This window comes from Myxine glutinosa, chromosome 12 (genome assembly GCF_964187855.1).
Source record: "Myxine glutinosa chromosome 12, kmMyxGlut1.1, whole genome shotgun sequence".
NCBI lineage: Eukaryota > Metazoa > Chordata > Myxini > Myxiniformes > Myxinidae > Myxine > Myxine glutinosa.
In genome coordinates this window covers 11874460-11900732 of record NC_136272.1, presented here as the reverse complement: position 1 = coordinate 11900732, position 26273 = coordinate 11874460, and the positions used below count along the sequence as shown (strand labels likewise).

General features: G+C 48.8%; 1 protein-coding gene across 1 annotated transcript in view; it reads right to left on the bottom strand.

Annotated features, from left to right (window-relative positions):
• LOC144888388 (cartilage acidic protein 1-like) overlaps nucleotides 1-26273 on the bottom strand; it is a 246602-nt gene that overhangs the window by 134557 nt on the left and 85772 nt on the right. The window lies entirely within an intron of this gene.

Here is a 26273-nt window from a genome sequence, read left to right as displayed (position 1 = left end):
TAACAACTTTACATTACCCGGGGTCTTTCCCTGCCAATCCATTGGCCAACTTACACTATGGGTTCTAAAAACCAATTCCCATTGCCCAAACTGTGGTGCTTCTCTAGTTGGGGTCTCACTCCCCCGATTCATCACTCGGTGCCCCCGCACAATTTCGGTGGCTGGGTCGTGTGACGCTCCCAGCTGGTCCGCCCACCTGCACACCTCCACCACTGTTGTTGCCTACCGAGCTCACCTGCTCCTCACCCTAACCTAACTAACTGGGGAAGGCCCTCTCGCACTCTCACCCCCTCAGTGCCCTCTCTGGCACGGGCTGCCCGATCCACACCCGGGATCCTCAGGCACCCACTGACACTAACGGCTCCCAGAGCCCACCTGCGGCCTCACCTGGCCGACATCTAACAGTGGCGGAGTGCCCAACCATTCACACTAATACTAACAGGCCACACGACCAGCCAATTTCACCACACCAATGCACCCATCCACAATACCATTCTGCATCCGCACCACAAATGCCAATATCCAACCACAATTTACCTATACCTTCTAACTATTCTTTAAACTACCCTCCCCGGGTACTCGTGAAAAGGGGTCCACTCTTCCCCCATCCACACCTTCGCACCATGCACACCACTCCGTACCACTTACTCCAACTCTCTCCACACCACTCATTCTCTGCTCCATATATTCCACACACCTGTACTTGCACACCTGTGCTCTCACACCTGGTGCCGCCTGCACCCTTCTCTCCCCCAAGCGCATTCGCGCTGATCCACAACACTCACTACTCATACACTGCTCCACACACCTGTCCAGTTCTCACACAGCATCATCTCATCTAACTACTCCCCTCTGAAACTTGCGCTTCCCAGTCGTCCCTTTAAACTATTGCGCTCCCTCGTCATTATCATCCACTCTAATCTACCTGCGTCCCCTCTACAGGTATCCTTGTCACAAACTAACCTTAACGTTACCTAATGTCATCTTCGCTAGATCCCTACACACAATATCCTAACCCACCCGGGCTAGTTTTCACTGCCATACACCCCCTAATCTGTAGCGCATTTGCCCCCTCTATTCATGGGAAGGGTGGCAGGGATGCCACCCTTACCCACCGTCATACGGCGCGAGTGGGACCTTGTGGGACCACCTCGTATGTGAGTCGTTGCCCGCCTGCCGGACCCCGTGCGTCGCCCCTTGCGGGGTCAGAGCGGTGCCGAACCGGCCGGGCCCCCACAGTACATTACCCCCAAGGGGCTCCCATGCCTCCCCTGTCCCTCTAAAAACTACCCCTGTTGGTGTCGATGCATGGGTCACACTTCCGCAACCCGCTACCCATTCCATACCACCACAACCTTGCTCACTCACACCTCGCACCTCTCCCATCACCGGACCCTCTCGCTCGCACCCTCGTTCCATACCCTCCGGACCAGCCATACACCTCACTCTTGGCCTCTCACGAACATCCGGGTCCATCTCGACCCCCAAGCTTATTAAATCACCTGGCACATCATACGCACGACCATATTGGTCACCACTTACACCGGGTCCTCTTTCTCTTCGCTTATCCTCCATCACCTGCGAATCCCTCATCCGGTTAATGAGCACATCATCACGATCCGAACACAGACTTTGGACCAATTATTTTACTTCCTCCTTTATCTCTTTCTTATCCTCTCTCCGTCGCTTCTTAATTTCGCTCACCCCTTCTTCCACTTCTTCTAATTTCTGCTTTACCTCCTTCATCTCCTCGTGCGCCCCCTTAAGTTCTTCCTCTAACTCCACCTTATTTTTTTCTATATGCTCCCGCACCTCCCGCTCTTTAACCTCCATCACCTCTACCACCTTGTTCATTTTCCTCGTCAGGTCCTCATGTACCGTCTGACACTCTTTTTTAATTACCCCTACATCCTTTTTCATCTCCTTCTGTGTCGATTTTAAACCCTCTATTACCGCTGTGTTCTTCTTTACCTGGTCCCCCAACTCCTTTTGTCCCACTGTCAGTTGTTCTACTCCCAGCGTCAACTCCTCTATACCACCTTGCAATTTTACAGTCCCCTTTCTCACCTCCTTCTCCATGCGCTCCTTACAGTGCCTCACCTCCTCGCGCACTCCTCCGACCTCCTCACTCACACCTCTTCTGATCTCCTCTCCCATCACTTGCATCTCCTGCCCAGATGCCACCCTCATCTGCTCCATTTCCTCCCTGTGAGCATCCAATTTCGTTTCTACCCCCATTCTGACCCCCTCTATCTGCTGCCCCATTTGTTTAACTTCCCTTTCCGCTTGGTCCCTCATGTCCCTCAATTTGCCTTCCATACTGTTTTCTAACCCCTCTAACCCCTTTTTCATCCCTTCCATTTGATTCTCTTGAGCGGCCATTCTGTTTTCTACCCCCGTTAACCCCTTTTTCACCTCTTTTATCCCATTGTCTAACCCCTCAAATTTCTTGTCTAATCCCTCACCGGTAATCCTCGCTTCGTCCCTCATTACCCCCATTTGGCCCTCCAATCGCTCACCCTGAGCATCCATCCGGTTCCCCATTACCCCCATTTGGCCCTCCAATCGCTCACTCTGAGCATCCATTTTTGCTTCTAGCCCCATATTTGCCATTAGTATGGTTGCATTAATCTGCGCCATGAGGTCCCGCACATCAATTCCCGCTATTTGCGCAGCGGGCGCGGCTACCCCGCGCTCGTGCGAGCCGCCACTTTGTGCGTCTGATACCACGTGCGCGAGGACGCCATTTTGCGAACCTGCCGCCCTCACTGCTTCGCTCTCCTCTTGTCCCTCAATTTGGTCCTGGATCGACCCTGCCTCACTCTCCTCTACCGGAACCCAGCCGTCTTGATCTGCCATAGCGCGACTTTCAAAATTCGGGTTTTTATTTTAAAACAAAACAAATTTCACAGTTAATAATTTCGAGCGCGTGAAGCGCGCTTCGGGTCCAATCTCACTTCCTGACACCAATTGTTATGGACACGGCTAAAGATGCTGCTTGACCGAGCGGAATGGCCGCCGTGTTCGTACAGTTTACCCGATTACCCCCAACTCACCCGATTCCACTCGAACGTTGGCCAAATCGCGCTACGCTAAATCAATGATGGAAAGGACACAACGACTGGGATAAATGAAACGACGCAAGGGGTACAGTTCTCAAGACCTCCGGAGGAGGATATAATTAGTGGTGGAGAAAAGGGGTAGATTACAAGGTAGAGTGAGGTAAAAGACACAGAAGAGATAGGCACTTAGATACAATCTTATCTTCCCCAGACAGACCACAGACAAACGGAACAAGGCTGACTTACACAGGGATTGATGGCAGGGAAGGACAGGTCGGTTGATAGCACAAGGTGCACCTTGGCTCGGGGACAGGATCAAGCACGGTCCAAAAGATGCAGGGAGGCCTCACAGCGCTCGGAGGTGGCGTCTTTCTTTCTCCAAGCTCAGCGCGCATCTGACGTCACCTCCCTCTTCCTGCACATGCTCAGCGGGGAGTCACACGCCCTCGGCTGGTTGGCTCCGCCCCAGATGGGACCGGTCCGCCGCTTCTATTGGGTGCGGGGGTTACCGGGCTCCGCCCTTGACGAGGAGCTGACAGCGAGCCCCTACTTGGTAACCCCGTCGAGCACATGTTCGATGGCGGCTCGTTGGGAAGGCCTGGTGCCCTCCCAACACCCCCTACCAACCAAGCCGGAGTGAGGACGCGCACTTCCCGTGCCCGCCGCTGCCGTTGCTGTTGTTGTTGTTTCTGAACCGTGAGGAAGAGCTGCGGGGAGGTATTGGGAGGTCCTAAACTTCCTAACGGTGCCATACAATCACATTCTGGTGCAACGAAGGGTCAGAATTAATGGAAACGAATCCTTAACTGACATAGACTAAGAATAACTAGCAAGATGTCCTATAGTTGTCTACGTGAGATGCGGTGGACCTGGATGCGACATTTAATGGGGGAAATAGGGGGAGGTCGGGTCTACAGAGTGTTGTTTACAGAAAATGGGACTAGGGAATGGGGGATTGGGGATAGTTGGGAAGTATTGAGGAAATAGGGGAATATTTACAAGCGGATATGGATGGATGCAAATCCCATATCCGCAACAATATATATATATATATATATATATATATATATATATATATATATATATATATATATATATATATATATATATATGTATATATATATATATATATATATATATCAATTTTGGCCCAATCTCTCGATGGTAATGAAGCACTTTAAAAATTATAGTATTCGGATCTTCACCAAAGTTGAATCATTTCGTCATTGTCACATGTCTGACCTGTCCACCAAATTTAGTCCGAATCTGTCCGCAACTTTTTGAGATATCCTGTTCACAGACAGACAGACAGACAAACAGTGAAGAAAACAGAACCTCCCCGTCCACCTTCGGTGGCAGATGTAAAAAAAAAACCAAAAAAAAAAACCAGCACAACCAACCTTGAATTGGAAACAGTGCAACACCACCGACTTTATCACAAACAGGACGGAGCACACCGGGTCTCGGACAACGTTTCATCAGTAACCCACAGACTTGAGGTCACGGACGAATCATTTTGCCTGAGACATGGGTCTGCTACATCCCGTTTGTTGCGAACCTTGAACACATGAGAAAATTGCAGCTCAGGCCGAAGTAATTCACCGAGTCGGGACTAAAGAAAACCCAACAAAGAAAAATCAGTCGCATAAAATCAATAAATGCATTTAAGTACAGCGTATAAAGTCACAAATTGCTCATTCATACAATTGGTGCTCAAAACTGGACCTAAAAATACAATTCTTTTGAATAGAAAACCCCATATTAGGAAATATTACCTTCAAGAGCCCAATTCCCTTATTCATTTGGAATTCTAACTACAGTTTTGAAGTGGAGATGCATTGAATGCGAGATTGCAAATTGATCCAGTACCTTCTTTGTTTCCATCGTCCGTGCGGCATAATTTTTTTTTTGTCGATTTAGTGCTCTTTTTTTTTTTTTTCAAAGCGCATCTTGAATCGAACAACAACAACCACCTTTAGAGGCCATTTTTCCCCACAGAGCAGGGGTTGGCTTTTTTCGGGCACCATAGTCCCCTTTTTGAAGCAATGTTTTATGGCCGGATGCCCTTCCTGCCGCCAACCCTGTTAGTCGCCTCTTGTGACACACAGGGAATTACCAGTGAACTGGTCCTCAATTTGCCGGCCTCGGAAGGATGACAGGCTGAGTCAACCCCCCTGACATTAATTCAGCAATAAACCGGGATTCTAATCCATGATCCTCGGATCCCAAGCCCGCACCCTAACCGCTAAGCCAACACCAGGCTCCTTCTTGAATCGAAGGTTGCTAATCATGGATCTCCATTCTTCTCCGCTTTACGCTTTCCTTTTCAGCTGCCCGTATTCGTTGACGTCACACCAATCCATTGCATCACCATCCGCTTCCTTCTTGGTATTCCTGGTGTTTGTTTTCCTTCAATGTTATCTTCCATGATGTTACCAAACATTTTGCCCAAGGATCCGAGCTCGTTGCATGTTGTTGCATTCCTAGCTGACTTCCTCTTTGCTGAGACTCAGCAATGCTGGTATCTCTCTCCTACCCTTTCTAGTACCTCTTTGTTGCTAACTCTACTCTCAACGATAATAATAATAATAATAATAATTCATTTATTTTGTATAGCGCTTTTCCAGAAGCCCAAAGGCGCTTTGACAGAGTGGAAAACATAATGCATAACAATACATGAAAACAACAATTGCAAAAAGACAAGAATCAAGAAAACAAACAGCAGCGATATACGGCATATATATAAGACAAGAATCAAAAAGACAAGACAAGAATCAATAGGGAAATATTTAAAGCAAAAGGAGGGAGAAGGAGAAGAGATAGTCAGGGGTTAAATGCTGTGGGTTGAATGTTGAATGCAGCGTTGAACAGGTGGGTCTTTAGTGATGTTTTGAATGTGGTGAGTGAGGAGGAGTCTCTGATGGTGTGAGGTAGTGAGTTCCAGAGGGTGGGAGCAGCGATGGAGAAGGCCCTGTCCCCCCAGGATCTGAATTTGGTCCGGATGGAGGGGGTCAGGAGGTTGGTACCAGCAGAGCGGAGGTTGCGGGTGGGAGTGTGTCTGGAGAGGAGGTCAGCCAGGTAGGATGGGGCCAGGTTATGGAGGGCTTTGTATGTCAAGAGGAGGATTTTGTACTGGATTCTCTGGGGGATGGGGAGCCAGTGAAGCTTGTAAAGGACGGGGGTGATGTGGTCACGGGTCCGGGAATGAGTGAGTAGACGGGCAGCGGAGTTCTGAATGTATTGGAGTTTATTGGTGATTTTTGAGGGTGAACCATAGAGGAGGCTATTGCAGTAGTCCAGACGGGAGGTGATGAAGGCGTGGATGAGGGTTTCTGCAGCCGTGGAGGAGAGGGATGAGCGGAGACGGGCAATGTTTTTCAGGTGAAAGAAGGCTGACTTTGTGATCTGTTTAGTGTATTTGTCGAAGGAAAGGGTTTGGTCAAAGATGACGCCAAGATTCCGGATGTGAGGGGAGGTGGATACTGGGATACCGTCGATGTTGAGGGCAAAGTTATGGGTGGATTTTGTGAGCGTTTTTGGGCCAATGATGATTATTTCAGATTTATCACAGTTAAGCTTGAGGAAGTTGATTTGAAGCCAGGATTTTATTTCAGTGATGCAGTTTGTCAGGATAGAGTGGGTGTCGGTGGAGACGGACTTGGTGGAGATGAAAAGCTGGATGTCATCGGCGAAGCAGTGGAATTGGAGACCATGACGGCGGATTAAGTGACCGAGCGGGGACAGGTAAAGGATGAAGAGGAGGGGGCCAAGAACTGAACCTTGGGGGACACCTTGGGGGAGGGGAGCAGTGGGGGATTTGCAGTTATTGATGGAGATGAACTGGCATCTGTCAGAGAGGTATGATTTAATCCAAGAGAGGGCAGTGCCGGTGACGTTAAAGGTGGATTCAAGTCGGGTGAGGAGGATAGTGTGATCGATGGTGTCAAAGGCAGCGCTGAGGTCGAGGAGGACGAGAATGTTGAGGTTGCCAGCGTCAGAGGAGAGGAGAAGGTCGTTGGTGATTTTGAGGAGAGCAGTTTCAGTACTGTGGTTGGAGCGGAATCCGGATTGGAATGTTTCATACAAGTTATTGGCAGAGAGATGATGTTTGAGTTGAGTGGCTACAGCGCGTTCCAAAACTTTTGACAGAAAGGGTAGGTTGGAGATGGGTCTGAAGTTGTTTAGGGTGTCAGGGTTTAGACCAGGTTTTTTTAGAATGGGGGTAACAGCAGCAATTTTGAGGGAAGGTGGGACGATGCCTGTAGACAGGGAGGAGTTTATTGTTGCAATGATAAGTGGAGAGAGAGCAGGGAGGGAGGCTTTGACAAAGCTGGAGGGGATGGGGTCAAGAGTGCAGGTGGCAGTTTTCATTCCTATGAGGAGTTCAGAGAGGTCAGTAGGAGAGATTGGGGAGAACCGAGACAGGGGATGGCAGGACAAGGGGGGGCAGGTGGTTGGAGGGGGAGCGGGTGCGGCGGTGGTCAAGCTGTTGTAGATGTTGTCAATTTTGCGTTGGAAGAAAGAGAGGAAGGAGATGCAGTTGTCTACTGTGAATGACTGGGTGGTGGTGTTCAGGGGGCGGAGGAGTTTGTTTATTGTCGAGAAGAGTGCTTTTGGGTTTCCGGAGCCAGAGTGGATAATTTGAGAGTAGTAGGCAGAGCGGGCGCGGGAGAGGGCATCTTTGTAGTGTTGTATGTGGTCCTTGTAGGCTTGGGAGTGAACTGTGAGACCCGTTTTATTGCGGAGTCTTTCAAGTTGGCGAGCACGAGTTTTCATCAGGTGGAGTTCAGGGGTAAACCAGGGAGCAGAATGGGTGAAAGAAACTGTTTTGGTTTTTACAGGCGCAAGCTGGTCAAGGCAGGAGGAGAGAGTGTGGTTGTAGTAGTCAGTGAGGTCGGAAGGGGTGTGGAGGTCAATGAAGGGAGAAGTGGACATTTTTTCAGAGAGGGTGGATGAGAATGAGGTAGGTGAAAGAGCGTTTAGCTTACGGAAGTTGATTGTGCGATAATGCCTTGGTGTTGGGGCGGGGATGTTGATGGTCAGAGTGATGGCTAAGTGGTCAGAGAGGGTGAGGTCGGAGCCATAGAGATGGTGCAAATTTAATCCAGTGGAGCAGACAAGGTCCAAAATGTGACCACGGATATGGGTAGGAAAGTCGACATGTTGAGTGAGGTTAAAGCAGGTGAGTAAATCAGTGAAGTCAGTGGTTATTGTGGAGTCAGTGGAGTCCATGTGGATATTGAAATCACCAAGGAGGAGGATTGAGGGGGAGAGGGAACATAGCTGGGTCAGAAAGTAGGAGAAGTCAGACAGGAATGATGGGTGTGGTTTGGGAGGGCGGTAGACGACAGCCATGACTGACTGCGTGTGACCAGAGAGTTTTAAAGCCAGGTGTTCAAATGATGGAGCAGATGAGATGGAGATGAGGTTGGTCTTGATGTCTTGACGGTGGATAACGGCAATTCCACCACCTCGGCCCTCCGAGCGTGGTTTATTGACGTAGGAATATCCATTGGGTGTGGTGAGGTTGAGTGTGTAGTAGTCCAGAGGTTGTTGCCAGGTTTCGGTGAGACAGAGAAAGTCCAGTTTGTTATCCAGGATGTATTCGTTCAGGATGAGGCATTTATTGTTGAGGGACCGGGTGTTGAACAGGGTGAGCTTGATGTTGTTTTGAACAGCAGGGATGAATTCAGGTGATTTAGCCAGGGTTCGTAGGCAAGAGGTGCGATCGTGTGGGTTGCTGTGACCAGGTGCGCTGGGACGAAGAGTGAGAGTGCGCTGAGCCGACCAGAGGACGGGGATGGAGTGACCTGATTGCAAATAAACAAACTTGCGACCGGAGCCACGGTGAATGTACCTGGGTCGTCGGAGGAGTCCATTTGATTTGATGGCAGAGATGCATGATGGGGTGGAGCGGGTATTGAGCAGAAGAAGCCTTGCGGCGGAGTACTTCAGAGCCATGCCAGGCAGGAGCGAAGGGACGAGTACGAGGCCAAGGTCGAGGAGGCATAGCGGCAAACGCAGCGGCAAACGCAGCGGCAAACGCAGCGGCAAACGACTGCAGCCGCTAATCAAGACCACAGCGGCAAACAAGGCCACAAGGCCACCGGCAAACAAGGCCACGGCCACAATCAACGGGAGCGGGCCTTTCGAATTCCGTATTCCGTACCATCAAAAGCAGATTCCGTTATCCAGCCGGAGAACACGCGGCACGTGCGGGTGTGAAAAGGCAGGACAGGTGTGAGATGTCAGGTCAGAAAGGTAGAAGCAGACCCTGTACATCCATCCAGTCGGAGAAGCGGCGAATATGCAACGCCAGCGTCCTCTCGCAACCGAACCCGGAAGTGTATGATCTTTAATCTTTAATATCCAACCATGGCACCACATCTCAAACACATTTATTCTTCTCCTCCTCCATTTATTCATTTATTCCAAACTCCTATTCTTATTCTCCTTTAAGCACTTCCTTTCCTATTCTCCATGTTTCACTACTATATGTCACTACGACCATGAAATAGCTCTTCAACAGTCTTATGTTTTTGTTGGAATATCCAAACTCCTCAATAATTCTTTCATGTCCCAGAAAGCACTCTTTGCCATTCCGATTCTCTTTTTGATTTATTTTAGGCACTTCCCATCCTCTGTTACCCTAGTTACAGATATGTGCAACTTGAAACTTGCTTCAGAACTTTTTCTCGGGACCTGATGGTAACTTTCGTACCTCGTGTTTCCTCAAATACCATAATTTTTGTCTTTTTTGGCATTTCATTCCATACCATGCTCTTTGCGAGCCATGTTTATGTTGCCAGTCATGAGTTGCAGCTCTTCATCAGTGTTGGCAATCACTACGGTGTCATCCGCATACCTGATATTACTCATAGCTAGACAATATTAAACATTTTCCATAAAAGAGTAATTATGTTTCTTCTATTGGAATTGTAGACGGTGGCTTGCAAACCGAGCCTCAAGGGCGGTGTACAGAAAGGTTTTTTTGAATAACAATAAATACAACGCGCATGTGATGTGCAACATGTGAAGAGTAAAACGAGTGTTCATTTACATCCGTATGATGTCTAATAAATATAGAAGATAGAAGCACGCCTGACACTAGGCCGAGGCTTTAGACTTCGGCACATTCACGAGGCTGCAGCATCGAATAAACTGTTCTGACCCGTCATTTTTGACGGGCTTTGTACTAGTTTAAAAATTAATATTGCTGAAAGAATACACACCTTTAACATCCCTTTCTGTAATTCAAAACTTCTCGTGTCAGCAACATTTGTTCTCACTTTTGCTCTTTGAATCCAGAAGAGATTTGAGATCAACATAATTTCCTCGAGTGGTGTCTCGGACTTCCTCACCGGTCATAGTCAACGTGTGGCCCTGAATGGATTTCTCTCATCTCCCATTCCTGTTCTGGCTGGAGTTCCCCACGGTAGTGTTCTGGGCCCTGTGCTTTTTCCGGTCTTCATCAATGATCTATCCAACTCTCTGCTTATGACTCCATTTTCTGCCGCTCCATTCCCCATCCCTCCGATCGGCAGTCTGCAGCCTCCTCACTCTCTGCGAACCTTCACAATGTCACAGACTGGTCAAACAAGTGGAACATGTCTTTCAATCCTGACAAATCTCACACTCTTACGATGTCTCTCCGAAAAGACCGACTGGAAAACCCTCCCATCTACTTTCTCAACAATCCTCTTGAAGTTCTGTCACTCAAGCTTTTCGGTCTCATTATCTGCCATGATCTTTCCTGGGAAAACCACATTTCAAATCTGGCCTCCAAAGCCAGTCACCGACTGGGCATCCTCCGTCATGCGAAGTCCTTTCTGGGCTCCACCTGAGCTCCTCACCACATACAAGGCTTTCATCCGCAGCTCAATGGAATACTGTTCCCCCCTCTGGGCTGGTGCTCCTGCCTCACACCTAGCTCGTTTTCACGCTGTTCAAACAAAAGCTTTCAGAATCATTGGAATCTCCCACGATGAAGCTAACTCCAAGGGCCTCTCACTCACTCACCACAGGCAGGTTGGTGGTCTTTCTGTCTTCTACGGACTCCTCTCTGGCCTTGCTCCCCCAGCTCTGTTTGTGTTCTGTCCCCCCAATATTCCTACAGGATGCACAAGATCTGCCAGCAACCCTCATCTGGTTAAACTGCCAAAATCAAGATTCTATATTCACCTTCACTCCTTCATTCCTGTTTTTTCCCTCCTCTGGAACAAACTCCCTCACTCTTCAATCCCACTCCTCCATGCAGGTCTTCAAAACAGCTGTTCACCACCATCTCTTGTCTTTCCCCATCCAAAACCTTGAGCTTTTCTACCCCCGTTAAAACACCCCAAATCCACCTCTTTCAATCCCCAACTTTTCCTGAAATTCCTAGTAGTGAAATTCCTAGTAGTGTTCGTTTGCTTTATACCATGTACCCCTCCTCCCCCAGCCCTCCCCCTTCCACAGATCTACCGACGTCCCTGTTCTCTTCTGTTGTTGTGCTTGTGTGCTTTCCTCTCTCTCTCTCCCCTTCTTGTCTCCCGCTCCCTTCATTGTATGTTTTATGTGCATGTGCATGTTTTCATGTTCAATGTGTTAGCTCTTACACGAGCCTCGATTCTGTATCCCAAAAAAAAAGCAAAAAAGTTTGTCATGTTCAACTTTATCGAATCCCTTCGTGTAGTCTAAAAAACATACAAATAACTTTCTAATATTTTGTATCACTCGGTTAACATCCGCTGTTGACATATACCATTCCTTGTTATTTTCCCCTCTGAATCCCATTTGTTTGTCGCTCAGCCACCTTTCTATTAATGGTGCTGTCCTCCTTTTTATCAGGTGTCGTAATACCTTCAATGCACCTGAGATGAAGCCAAGATTTAGTGTTACCTTTTGCTAATTGATATAAGAATAACTTCAATCTACGTCATTGTTTTCACGGTGAATCTTCATTTTGAGTCGCCCTTTCGTAAACCTGTAAGACTTTCATTGCTTTCTCTTGATGCAACTTGTTCGTACAAACAGAGAAAATGTTTCTTCTATAGAATCTTGTCCGCGGGTAAATTTGCGGTCAGGGTTTACCCAAGAGATGGCAAGTCTCCTGCGTAAACAGTGCTCGAGATAGTTGTTCCGCTGCTCCAAACTGATTGATGGAAGGTGTGGGGAGAAGCAAACCGTGAAGGGAATGGCTAATGCCCGTGTGATGCAAACCGTCTCATTACGCCTGCAAGGGCACTGGTCTGGCTAAATATCGTCAGCAATTAGGCAGATGTCTGAAAAACTTTCCTTCCAGCTCCAGGGAATAAAAAAGGAACGGACAAAAGGCAAAGCAAGGATCGAGCCAGTCCATCTTTTGACGATTGATCATTATTCTTTGCATTGCATTAACTTGGGATGTACTTGGTGAAAATATATTTTAAATGTTTTCTTTTTTTAGGTGGAGGTGTTGGTTTGGAGTGGTTGAATAAATAGGGTGAGACTTGGTGCAAAAGCAAAAGAGCAAACATATCCTGTATGTAGATCCACACATGTACGGTTAGAGTACACAACGATAGACAAGGACGCAGGAGGCCATTTGCACCATCAGGCCTGTCCGACTTCAACACCACATTAATTTGATCTAACAGTTTATCAGCTTCATTTCCCTTGTTTGGGGGATGGGAGGAGATGTGTGGGAGGAAGGTGGAGGAGTGGGGATGAGAACAATGGGGCAGGCACAGGCATCACCAGAGTGTTTTATATATATATATATATATATATATATATATATATATATATATATATATATATATATATATATATATATATATATATATATGTATATATTGTAACGAATTTGAGAAGTGTAACGAATTTGAGAAAGTGTAACGAATGTGAGAATTATGGTTTTGTTGAGTGTACATGGCACCCTCCGTAATGTAAAGAAAGGTCGAAGCTCGTCCTCTTAGTTAATTCCATAAACCTACACACAAGACACCATATATCCTTTTAAATAGTTAGTCCCTTATTCTCTGTAGGTTAAGGATGTGTTTCCCAATAGTTTGACTCTTCATTGCACCGAATTAAATAAGAGTAGGCCCCTATGACGCCCCATGGCAGCTTCCAAGTGCCAGGTTTGCCACTTTGCTGCAATTGACTCTTTAGGCACTTTGCTGCATTTTCATATCCCGTCCACTTTGCTGCATTTGACTCCATTACGCATGAGGTAACGACGAGGAAGAAAGGCGGGTCTCCACCTCGTCATAGACATAGAGGGGAGGAGTAAGTCGGCCCCGCTCATCCAACCCAGACCGAGGGGTTTGGCTTGAGAGGGCAGAGAGAGAACACTTGGAGGAGGTTCACAAAGGTTGAAGGGCGGGGCCTATATAACCCGCAGCGCGACGCTCCCCACGAGAGATGAGCTTTTTGGAGAAGATTGAGGTCCGAAGAAGATTGAGAGAGAGGTGCGGCAGATGCGCGATCCAGCTAAAGCAGCCAAGAGAGAACGAGACATAAGGGGGTGCTGATACTGAGCAATACGCCGAGACCCTCTAGGCCCTATTGCCGGCTGTGGAGACGCGGAGCTGCCAGCTGCTGTTCGCTTCGAGCACGGAACGTGGACCTCGACGGTGTGGAATTGCCCGGACCTTCCTGCCCTGCCATCGGCTTGGACCTTCTCCTCCCTCCAGTGATTCCTGCCATCATTTCCCCCGTGTAAGTGTGCCCGTTTGTCCGTCTTTCATGTTGTCTTGGGGTATTAATTAAGACTGCCATATATATAAGCTAATTAATCATTGCCCTATGTCTCCTGCTCCTTCAATTGCCTTATAAATCATCTTTCTTTTCCTTTCTGCTTAGTGTGTATAAATAGTAATAAATCTTGTTATTCCCTACTTTGTCTTTACTTCTTCATGCTCTTTCGGTCGCTTTAGAGGTTTCCATATTGAGTGCACGTGGCGCGATTCGGCCAACGTTCAGGATCGGGTTTAGTGAAGGCTAATGACTCGAACTTTGGGTTGCTAAAAACCACTCGGCAACTAACTAGACCATCCAAACCGGGGTTCGAGCGGTACTTGTCTCCCTAGTCTGCGGAGGGATGGATAAAGGTATTCGGGATAGACCCTGGGCCCATAACCCTGATCCGTTCCATCCCGCGGGATAGCGTTACAAGTGCAAGGACCGGGGAGACGGCCAGCTTAACAGGACAAGGGGCTAATCACCCCTTGCTAACGGGAGAGCCGTCCCCCGTATCCGTAACAATTGGTAGTCAGGAGTTGGGATTCGAACCTGGGACTAAATTTATTTAGCCCAAATTTTGGGACACCAATTGTACTATTGGCCGTAACAATTGGTGCCTGGTAGTGAGATTTGAGTCCCGAACCAAATTTTTTATAACATAAAAAAAAAATTTGGGTCGAAATTACGAGCGGCCGAAATTTTGTTTAACATCCCAAATTGAGTCGTGCCATGGACAATCAAGGCGATCTGATGCAGGTGGGTGAGCTAGAAGAGGGGTTAGGGGTAACACAGGACCACAGGGAAGAAATCGAGGAGAGTGATGAGGAGGTGGTTGAGGGAGTATCAGGCGCACAAAATGGCGCCCTCGCGCATGTGGTTGGAGAGGCGCAAAATGGCGCCTCGTACGAGCGCGCTGTAGCCGAGCCCGCTGTATCAGCGGGCTTTAACATGCAGCCGTTTGACATGCAGCAGTTCATGGCACGGTTTAGCGAATACATGGCAGAGTCGAAGTGCGACAACGAAAAAAGAAGCAGGGAAATGGAAAAAATGGGTGAGCAAATGAGGGACGAAGCGAGGGCTGATAGTGAGCGAATGAGGGATGAAGCGAGGGCTGATAGTGAGCGATTGAGGAGCCAAATGGGAGCAATGAGGGACGAAGCGAGGGGTACCAGTGAACGGTTAGACAATAATTTAAAGGGGTTGGACAATAAATTTGAGGGGTTAGACAATAATTTAAAGGGTTTAGACAATAAATTTGAGGGTTTAGACAATAAAATTGAGGGGTTAGACAACGGGATAAAAGAGGTAGAGAATGGGTTAACGGGGCTAGAAAATAAGATGGAAGGCAAATTGCGGGAAATAGGGGAGCAATCCGCCCGGGAAATCAAACGGATGGGGAACCAGATAGAGGAGGTGAAAATCGGGTTGGAAGGTAAATTGGATGCTCAGAGGGATGAATTGGGACAGATGAGGGCGGCATCTACTAAAGAGATGGAGGAGATGGGGGAGATGGGGGAGGAAATACGACGAGGTGTAAGCGAGGAGGTCTCGGGGGTACGCGAGGAGGTAAAGCGAGGTGAGAGCGTATGGAGAAAGAGGTGAGGAATAATACGTCTAGGTTACAGGGGGGCATAGAGGGTCTGACGAGGGGAGTAGAACAGCTGACAGTGGGACAAAAGGAACTAGTGGACCAAGTGGAAAAGAACACTGCAATAATCGGGGGGTTAAAAGCGACACAAAAAGACATTAAAAATGAATTAATAGCGACAAAGAAGGAATGTCAGATGGTACATGAGGGGTTGACGAAGAGGTTGGACGAGGTGACGGAGGCAATGGAGACAAAGGACCGGGAGGTGAGGACGCATATAGAAACGGTCAAGGTAGCGTTAGAGGACGAAATTGAGGAGACGCACCAGGAAATAAAAGAGGTGAAGCAAAAGTTAGAGGAAGTGGAAGAGGGGGTGAGTGAAATTAAGAAGAGACGAAGGGAAACTAAGAGGGAGATAAAGGAGGAGGTGGTGGATTATGTGCAAGGTCTGTGTTCAAATCATGAAGATGTGCTCACTAACCAAATAAAGAGTTTGCAGGTGGCAGAGGAGGTGCGGAGACGAGGTGCCAAGGTGAGTGGCGATATATGCGGAAATGTATATGGTGTGAGGGGAGCTTCAGTCGGCTTGGGGGTTGGTGTGGACCCGGGTGTTCGTGAGGGGCCGCTGGTGAAGTGTGTGACAGGTACGGTGTGCGAAAGAGGAGGTGTGCGAGAATGTCCGACTCTGGGGTGTGTGAGGAAAAAGTGCGCACCGAGGAGTGAGTGTGCTGTCGAGAGTAAGTTGGTCGTAGCGCGTGTGCGGGGGGGGGGGGGGCACATGGAAGCGCGTCGTGGGGAGTGTTACAAGGGATGTAACGGAAGCATGCACGCCTGTGGTGAGTGTTACGGAGGGTGTAACGGGAGAGTGTGCGCAAGAGGATGCGCGAGAAAGGTGTGTAACGGACGGGTGCATGAGGAAAGAGTGCGCTGTCAAGAGTAAGGGTGAATGCGCGACCGAGTGTGGTGGTAAGAGTTGTGAGAGTGAAACGGAGCGTGAGTTGGTTGTGGCAGGTGAGAGAGGATGTACACCTGGAATGGAAGGATGCACACCTGGAATGGTAGAGCGCGTATGGGAATGCACGCTTGAGTTGGTAGTGAGGCACGTGGTTGGGTGAGCAAGTGAGAGCACACCTGTGGTTGTCACAGAGGAGGTGACCGAGGAGGGGGCGCGAAGGGGTGTGTTGGTGAGGTGTGCGAACGACGAGTGTGTGCAAAGGTGTGCGGTGGTCAGGTGTGTGACCAAGTCTGTGAGCGGAATGCGTGTACCTGGGTGTGTAAGAGAAGGTGCAATGACTAGGAGCAGGGGAATGGCTGGATGTGTGAGCAAGGAATGGGCTGTGGGGTGTGAGCATGCGAATGGAGCATCAACGCGAACCGGGTTAGCGGTTAGAGCGACGTATAGCCGAATCGGGCCCTCGGGGCGTGCCGGGCAGCTTTGCGTGCCGCGGGGATCCGCGGGGATTGTGACCGCGGCGGTTTTGAAAGAACCGCCGTGCGGGATCCACGCCGGGCCGCGCTCTGAACGGCCGCGTCCGTGCTCCGCTAGGCGGAACGGGCGGCCCGGTAGGAAGGGTCGTCATGGCGACCCCCTTTTGTTGAGGCGTTCCGGCAGGGCGAGATCGGGCCATTGGACGGCTCTGTGCCGAGATGGTGCGTGGGATCTCGGCCCGGGTAAACCTCCTTCCCTGCACCGAGTGCCGGACAGATCCAGCCGCTGGCACCAAACAACCCGCATTCATTGCTCGGCTTTACGAAGCCGAGCTTTAGAAATGAATTGGCGCACCAAGAGGCTCAAGTGAGTAGACGTGTGATGAGGATAGTGTTTTGGACCCGAAATTAGAAAAACAAAATTTGATTGGCAAAGGATTGGCAGATTGATGATTGGCAGATGATGGGTAGTGATTGGCAAATTTTTAATTGGCTGGAATTTGGTGAGCAAAATTGATAGTAGAAGATGCCCGATGTGGTGGGATGGCAACTCTGCCATCTCTCACAGCGGGGGCAAAGGAGCAATAGATTTATGGGGTTGGCAGTGAAAACTAGCCCGGGAGGGTTAGGATATATAGTGTGTAGGGACCTAGAGATTGACCTTAGGTAACGGTAAGATTAGGTAGTGACAATGATACCTGTAGTGGGGACGCAGGTAGATTAGTTTGGATGATAATGACGTGGTATGTGCTTAGTTTAAAGGGAAGACGGGGAGCACTAAGTTAGGAGGGCACCAGGTAGTTCAGATGATGCCGTGTGAGTGTTGGAGGTGTATGCAAGTGTATTGAGCAGGGTATGAGTAAATGATTGTGAGTTGTAGTGTGATTGCACAGGTGTGCAACTGAACAGGTGTATGGAGCAGTGTGTGAGTGAGTGATAGTGATGTGAGTTGTGCTGACCAAATGGTCCAGGAAGGAAGGAGGGTGCAGGTGGCACCAGGTGTGATTGCACAGGTGTGCAACTACAGGTGTATGGAATAAATGGTCTGGAGTATATGGAGTATTGGAATGGATGGTCGTGGAGTGAGTATGGGGGAAACTGTGGAGTGGAGTGGATGGTGCGAAGGTGTGAATGGGGGAAGGATGGACCCCATCACGAATACCCGGGGAGGGTAGTGTAAGAGTTGGGTAGAGGGTACAGGTAAATTGTGGTTGGATATTGGCATCTGTGGTGCGTGGTGGAAGAATGATGGTTGAATGGGTGCATTAGTGTTGTGGAAATGGCTGGGCGTGTGGCCTGTTAGTGTGTGTAGTTGTATGGGAACTCCACCACTGTGAGGATGTCGGCCAGGTGAGGCCGCAGGTGGGCTCTGGGAGCCGGTAGAGTTGTTGTGGATGGGGCCCGAGGATCCGGAGGACGGACCCGGGTAGCCCAGTGCCAGAGGGCACCGAGGGGTGACAGAGCCAGGAGGGGCCTTCCCCAGTTAGATAGGTTAGGGTGAGGAGCAGGTAAGCTCGGGTGGCAACTGCAGTGGTGGAGGTGTGCAGGTGGGTAGGCCTGCTGGGAGAGCTACACGCCCCAGTCCTGAAATTGTGCAAGGGCACAGGGAGTTGCATCGGGGGAGGGAGACCCCAAATTGAGGAAGCACCACAGTTTGGTCAATGGGAATTTGGTTCTTAAAACCACATCGAGTAAGTTGGCCAATGGTTTTGCAGGGAAATACCCCGGGTAGTGTAAAGTGTATTAAAGTCATTTAGGAAGTAGTTAGGTTTGAGATCTCCTTGCACCATCCACATCCACTCACCTGAGGTGACGCTACTCCACACCATGCCATGGATGTTTTGTTATTTTATTATTTTGATGCAAATGTTTGGAATGTGAGACGCATCATGACGTGGGTGTGACATTGTGCTGATGTTCCATCTCTTCCTCCTTATGAGGATTGATGATGAATTGGGTGATGGCAAATTTTGGTTCGAGGGATTGTGGTGACGAATTTGGTATGGGAGAGATATGGGAAGACGAGACATTAGTGACGAATTTGTAAATGTGTAGATTGTTGTAAATATGGGGTAAGGGCAAGGGTAGAGTAGGTGACAGGGGGGGTGACGTACGGTAGGAACGAGCTTTTCTCCGCTCCGTCTCCATACGCACCTCGCCTTGCATTGCCTTTATTGATGTGTACCCTTGAGACCTTACCCCTCGCTCATCTGTCTTTTCCCCCCTTTGTCTCCCACCCAAGGACTGTGCGCCACTGGGCGTTGAGGGGAGCGTGCAGAGGTCGTCTTGTGTGCCAGGACCCTCGCAACCCGCATGCATTGCATTGATGTACCACTTTATGGCCTGCTGTTCTGCGGCCAAGTACCACTTGATGGACCCCAGGTTCTGAGGCAGGGCACCTTTGTTGGAGACCGGCCATAGTGGCCAGGGAATCTTGCTTGCGGACCTCGGTAAGGTGGCACCTATGCCAAACAGGTGGACCACCCTTAGTTGGCCCCTGTGGCCCTAAATAAAAATGGACACGGTTTGTGCTTTTTATATTTCCAAGTAGGCCGCATGAAGCAAGAAGACATTGGGAAGAACATCGGCCCAGCAGAGAAGGAGAAGACCACCACCAGTTGTTTTTTTTTGTGTGTGTTTATTCCAAACAGTAATGACTGTGCACTGGTTGGTGCTTTTGGGTGCTTTGGGTGCTTTGGTGTTATTGGTACTGGTGCATCGATGCAATGTGTGCTGTCTCCTCCCTCCCAACAAGAATTTCCTTCTCTTTGTTTCCCTAAAAAGGAAAAAACACAGGTCCTGGGTTGCGTTGTAAATAAGAAATAACGTCACTGTAAATAATGCTCCCCACCGTCACTGTAAATAACGTCACGAATGTGAGAATTATAATAATAATAATAATAATGCATTTATTTTATATAGCGCTTTTCAGGAAGCCCAAAGACGCTTTGACAGAGTGCAAAACATAATGCATAGCAAAACATAAAGACAATTGCAAAAAAAGAAGAATCAATAGGGAAATATTCAAAGCACAAAGGATGGAGAAGGAGAGGAGATAGTCAGGGGTTAGATGCTGTGGGTTAAATGTTGAATGCAGTGTTGAACAGGTGGGTCTTGAGTGATGTTTTGAATGTGGTGAGTGAGGAGGAGTCTCTGATGGTGTGAGGTAGCGAGTTCCAGAGGGTGGGAGCAGCGATGGAGAAGGCCCTGTCCCCCCAGGATCTAAATTTGGTCCGGATGGGGGGGGGGTCAGGAGGTTGGTACCAGCAGAGCAGAGGTTGCGGGTGGGAGTGTGTCTGGAGAGGAGGTCAGCCAGGTAGGATGGGGCCAGGTTATGGAGGGCTTTGTAGGTCAAGAGGAGGATTTTGTACTGGATTCTCTGGGAGATGGGGAGCCAGTGAAGCTTGTAAAGGACGGGGGTGATGTGGTCACGGGTCCGGGAATGGGTGAATAGACGGGCAGCGGAGTTCTGAATGTATTGGAGTTTATTGGTGATTGTTGAGGGTGAACCATAAAGGAGGCTATTGCAGTAGTCCAGACGGGAAGTGATGAAGGCGTGGATGAGGGTTTCTGCAGCCACGGAGGAGAGGGATGGACGGAGACGGGCGATGTTTTTCAGGTGAAAGAAGGCTGTCTTTGTGATCTGTTTAATGTATTTGTCGAAGGAGAGGGTTTGGTCAAAGATGATGCCAAGATTCCGGATGTGAGGGGAGGTGGATACTGGGAAACCGTCGATGTTGAGGGAAAAGTTATGGGTGGACTTGGTGAGCGTTTTTGGGCCAATGATGATTATTTCAGATTTATCACAGTTAAGTTTGAGGAAGTTGATTTGAAGCCAGGATTTTATTTCAGTGATGCAGTTTGTCAGGATAGAGTGGGTGGCGGTGGAGATGGACTTGGTGGAGATGAAAAGCTGGATGTCATCGGCGAAGCAGTGGAATTGGAGACCATGACGGCGGATTAAGTGACCGAGGGGGGACAGGTAAAGGATGAAGAGGAGGGGGCCAAGAACTGAACCTTGGGGGACACCTTGGGGGAGGGGAGCAGTGGGGGATTTGCAGTTATTGATGGAGATGAACTGACGTCTGTCAGAGAGGTATGATTTAATCCAAGAGAGGGCAGTGCCGGTAATGTTAAAGGTGGTTTCAAGTCGGGTGAGGAGGATGGTGTGATCGATGGTGTCAAAGGCGGCGCTGAGGTCGAGGAGGATGAGAATGTTGAGGTTGCCAGCGTCAGAGGAGTGGAGAAGGTCGTTGGTGATTATGGTTTTGTTGTGTGTAACTGTCACCCTCCGTAATGTAAAGAAAGGTCAAAGCTCGTCCTCTTAGTTAATTCCATAAACCTACACACAGGACACCATATATCCTTTTAAATAGTTAGTCCCTTATTCTCTGTCGGTTAAGGATGTGTTTCCCAATAGTTTGACTCTTCATTGCACCGAATTAAATAAGAGTAGGCCCCTCCGACGCCCCATGGCAGCTTCCAAGTGCCAGGTTTGCCACTTTGCTGCAATTGACTCTTTAGGCACTTTGCTGCATTTTCATCTCCCGTCCACTTTGCTGCATTTGACTCCATTACGCACGAGGTAACGACGAGGAAGAAAGGCGGGTCTCCACCTCGTCATAGAGGGGAGGAGTAAGTCGGCCCCGCTCATCCAACCCAGACCGAGGGGTTTGGCTTGACAGGGCGGAGAGAGAACACTTGGGGGAGGTTCGCAAAGGTTGAAGGGCGGGGCCTATATAACCTGCAGCGCGATGCTCCCCATGAGAGATGAGCTTTTTGGAGAAGATTGAGGTCCGAAGAAGATTGAGAGAGAGGTGCGGCAGATGCGCGATCCAGCTAAAGCAGCCAAGAGAGAACGAGACATAAGGGGGTGCTGATACTGAGCAATACGCCGAGACCCTCTAGGCCCTATTGCAGGCTGTGGAGACGCGGAGCTGCCAGCTGCTGTTCGCTTCGAGCACGGAACATGGACCTCAACGGTGTGGAATTGCCCGGACCTTCCTGCCCTGCCATCGGCTTGGACCTTCTCCTCCCTCCAGTGATTCCTGCCATCATTTCCCCCGTGTAAGTGTGCCCGTTTGTCCGTCTTTCATGTTGTCTTGGGGTATTAATTAAGACTGCCATATATATAAGCTAATCATTGCCCTATGTCTCCTGCTCCTTCAATTGCCTTATAAATCATCTTTCTTTTCCTTTCTGCTTAGTGTGTATAAATAGTAATAAATCTTGTTATTCCCTACTTTGTCTTTACTTCTTCATGCTCTTTCGGTCGCTTTAGAGGTTTCCATATTGAGTGCACGTGGCGCGATTCGGCCAACGTTCAGGATCGGGTTTAGTGAAGGCTAATGGCTCGAACTTCGGGTTGCTAAAAACCGCTTGGCAACTAACTAGACCATCCAAACCGGGGTTCGAGCGGTACTTGTCTCCCTAGTCTGCGGAGGGACGGATAAAGGTATTCGGGATAGACCCTGGGCCCATAACCCTGATCCGTTCCATCCCGCGGGATAGCGTTACAAGTGCAAGGACCAGGGAGACGGCCAGCTTAACAGGACAAGGGGCTAATCACCCCCTTGCTAACGGGAGAGCCGCCCCCCGTATCCGTAACAATATATATATATATATATATATATATATATATATATATATATATAAAATTATAAATATCATACTATATAATGTGCCAATTCTTTGTGTTATAGTACAGTGCAATAGAATGAAAACGATAGTCATCATAGTAAAGCTTGAGGATCACTAGTTATACGTTACCCGAGGCTGAATCTGCTCTTTCCTGTTTGTTTCAGAATTGGAAGTGCTGTTTATTTAATTTGCTTTTGTTGCCTGGATGTGGCTCATAATATCAAAATTGACAATTCCATCTACTTCAACACAATGCCAAGAGTGTAATTTTATATATATATATATATATATATATATATACATATATATATATATATATATATATATACAGTATATATATATATATATATATAGTTGCGGTTTTGAGAACCCACACTTGTAAATATAACATCATTAAAGGTTAAAGGTTGCACCCCATAGATAGGCCACAAGCAACACGTAGGTCACCATAGGACGTCAGTTATTTCATAGTATGTGTTTAGATAAGGCCATTCCCAATAGTTGCATCTGCATTGTGTCAAACAAATAATAGTAGGCCCTTCGTCCATTTTGGCAGCCTCCCTTCCAAGTGACGCCATTAAGCGCTCTCCAGTCTATGCCCCCATCGGCCCTCCCAATTTGTTACGCTCCTTGGCCAGCAGCCTTCGCTGCCATTGGGCTCACCCAACCCAGCCTAATTGCCACAAGGTAAAGCCCGAAGAAGGGGGCGGAACGCAAAGGGAGCAGGTGCGGCCCCATCAACCAGCCATCAAGGTGGAGCCGGTAAGCCAACACCAGCCAACCAGGGTTGAGGTGAGGTCGCCTGACCGGGCGTGGTTTGGGCAGAGCGTTCGCTGGCTTGGGTTATAAAAGCGCGCACGCAAAGCCCTTGAAGAGGACTGAAGCCAAAGATTGGTATTGAAAGGAATTGCGCTTTATGAAGAGGACTGCCTGAGCGAGCTCGCATTAAAGAGGACTTGTTGGAAGGTTGGCTTATTGAGGACTTATGAGAATGACTCACTGGGGGAAAGTTGACATTCATAAAGGACTCGTTGGAGAGCGTGCTAAAGAACTCGTGTTATGAGCTTTGATTGAGGCGGCTGCTTTGGGAGGACGTGTGCGAAAAGCGCTATGTATAACCGCCAGTATACCAACCTTTCCCCGTCACGATAATATTGTCTGCTATGCGCTTACGCTACGCGGAGAGCTGTCTGCCGTCCACCTTCATCACCTGGTACGGGTCGAGGACCGGAGCCGGACCGGAGCCTGAACGCCATCGCCGGACCTTCCACCCTACCATCTGCATCCCCGGGTGAGTCTGAAGTCTGAGACAGAATCTGAGAGTGATCGGGCCCGAGTCCAAGGGAATAAGTTAAGACTGTGGTTAAGACTGCCCCGTGTACTTTTTCTTCCTCTTCTTTCTTGTACATTATTTCGTTTCTTCTTCCTTGTACATTGTTAATAAATTCCTTGTTCTTCCTGGTTTTCATCTTAATTCGATCGTCCTAGTCTTTTCTCCATTGGGGAAACGCGGCACGATTTGGAACCGCTATAATCGGGCTAGTCACTGGTTAACAGCTCGGATCGCGGATTGCTATCCGCTCGGCAATTTCCATCAATATCCGTGATTCAGGCGGGAGTTATTTCCTTGCTTCACAGTCGGTATTAGTAATTAGGTAATAGGACTAAAATTCGACCAACAACCTTATTTAATACAGATCGGAAGGAATGTGATAACTTCCAGGATCGCGTCGGCCAGATAAAGGACCAGGGGATTAACCCCCTCTTGATAAGGGGAGAGCCGACGTTTCTGAGATCCATAACAATATATTGTTAGAGTAGATATAGAGTAGATCTGAGTAGGTAACATGCTTCGAGATGTTGTGATAAGGAACACTTCCTGTAATAAGTCCATGTTTAGGCGTTTTGTCGGTTAAGGCGTATAATTGTGAATGTACCAGGAGATTCGTGTGTTAGTTAGTGTAGGAGTTAATCAATAGAGCCCTTGTATGTCTCACCTAGTAGTCAAACCTTTGTCCATTATGGCACTGCAAACCACATAAACATTAGTTAGGACCTTTAGTACAACACTAAATGACGCCTTTCCCCCTGACATGACTTAGGAAGAAATCAGGCTCGAACACCGCCACAATTGGCCGCCACCATTTACACCTCTGAGAGGCCTACCCACCTCGCATAGCACGTGCTGTGACCACGGAGTCGGGGACGGGAGTGGCAGTGGCGCAGTGGGCATGCCCCTGGACAAGCCGGTGAGCCGGGGTAGGCTCTGATTGGCAGAGCAGTGCGCCAATGTGACGTCATCGGCTGGAGATATTACCGAGGGTCGGACGCCATTTTTCGGCAGTTGAGCCGGAGGAGTGAGTAGTTGAGTGGAGAGTTGAGCACGTTGAGTGAGGTCTGAGTCAAGAGTTCGTGTGCACCCGAGTCGAGTTGAGATCCTGAGTTCAGCACGAGGAGAGAGAGCCCGAGTTGCGTTGGCAGTTCGCAGTGCGCAGTTCGCAGAGTTGGCAGTTGAGCCATAGGGAGTTGTTTTGAGCAGCCCAGTCGAGTCGTTGAGAGATCCCGACCCGAGTTGGGCTGAGGTGTAGCCCGAGTGGAGCTCGCTGTCCTGCTGTCGACCTCGTGGTGATCCGTGCTTGGTGCGTGGTGCGATGGTGTGTGGTGCTCGGTGCTGAGAGGCCTTGTGGGACTTGGAGCGATGGACCTCGTGGTGTGCGATCGGGCCGGACGGAGCGGTGTTGGAGGGCAGCCACCAAGACGACAAAGACAAGATAAGGCCGCATCCGCATACATTTTGACACAAAAGACGTGTTTCTTTGTTAATTCATATTCCCCCATTTTGTATTTGAGGTCTGGTGTGCAGGATCCCGATTAGGATATTTAGTATCGGTGTGCATTTACCTGTCCTGCCTTTTTCATTTGAATAAACCCTTATATTATTTTTATACATATATCTGAACGCAGTTTACTGGGTGTTTGATTTTAATAGATAAGGCTGCGGGGCTCTCGCCGTTCCCCTCCATTCCGCGCGCTTAAGTGGTTTTAGGGGTTGATTTTGGAATCCGCTATTGAGCTTCCGCCTCGGGAGTTAAAACCTCGTAATCGGCATCCGCAACTCTGGTGTTAATCAGAGTTGCGCGACAATATATATATATACACTATATATATATTTTCTTCTTTTTTGGAAAGTAGGTTATGAGGAGGTAGGAGGTGAAGTTGATAATGGAAAGAGTTAAATATTTCACTATTTTGATAAGGTAATGAAGAAATAAAATTTAATCAATGATGTAAGAATGCCCTCTTGCTTTGAATAATGCGAAAAAATGGGGAGGGGTGGACAGAGTTGGCATGTGAGAGGGTAGAGAGGGGGACAGAGTTGGGATGGGAGGGGGCAGAGAGGGGACATTGAGTTGGGAGAGAGGGGCTTGAGGTTTTGGGGAGGAGAGGAAGTTGAGGACTGATGGTAGGAAGGGGGTTTTGAAGATGGATTGGGGAGGGGATTGATGCACTGGAGTTGGGGGGGAGGGTGTGGAGGGTTGAGTACTTGGGTTTGGAGAGGGAGTTAAGGACATGGAGTTTGGGAGGAGGTTTTGAAGAGAGGATGGGGAGGGAGTTGAGGACTTCGGGTTGGGAGGCATGTTGAAAACGGGGTGAGGAGGAGGTTTTGAAGAGAGGATGGGGAGGGGATTGAGATACTGGGGTTGGGGTGGGGTGAAGTGAGTACTTGGAGTTTGGAGAGGAGGTTGAGGACTTGGAGATGGAAGGGGGAGGGGTTGAGGACTTGGAGTTGGGGGTTGAGCATGGGGTTGGGGCAGGGATTGATTTAATCAAACATAATCTTTAGGGAG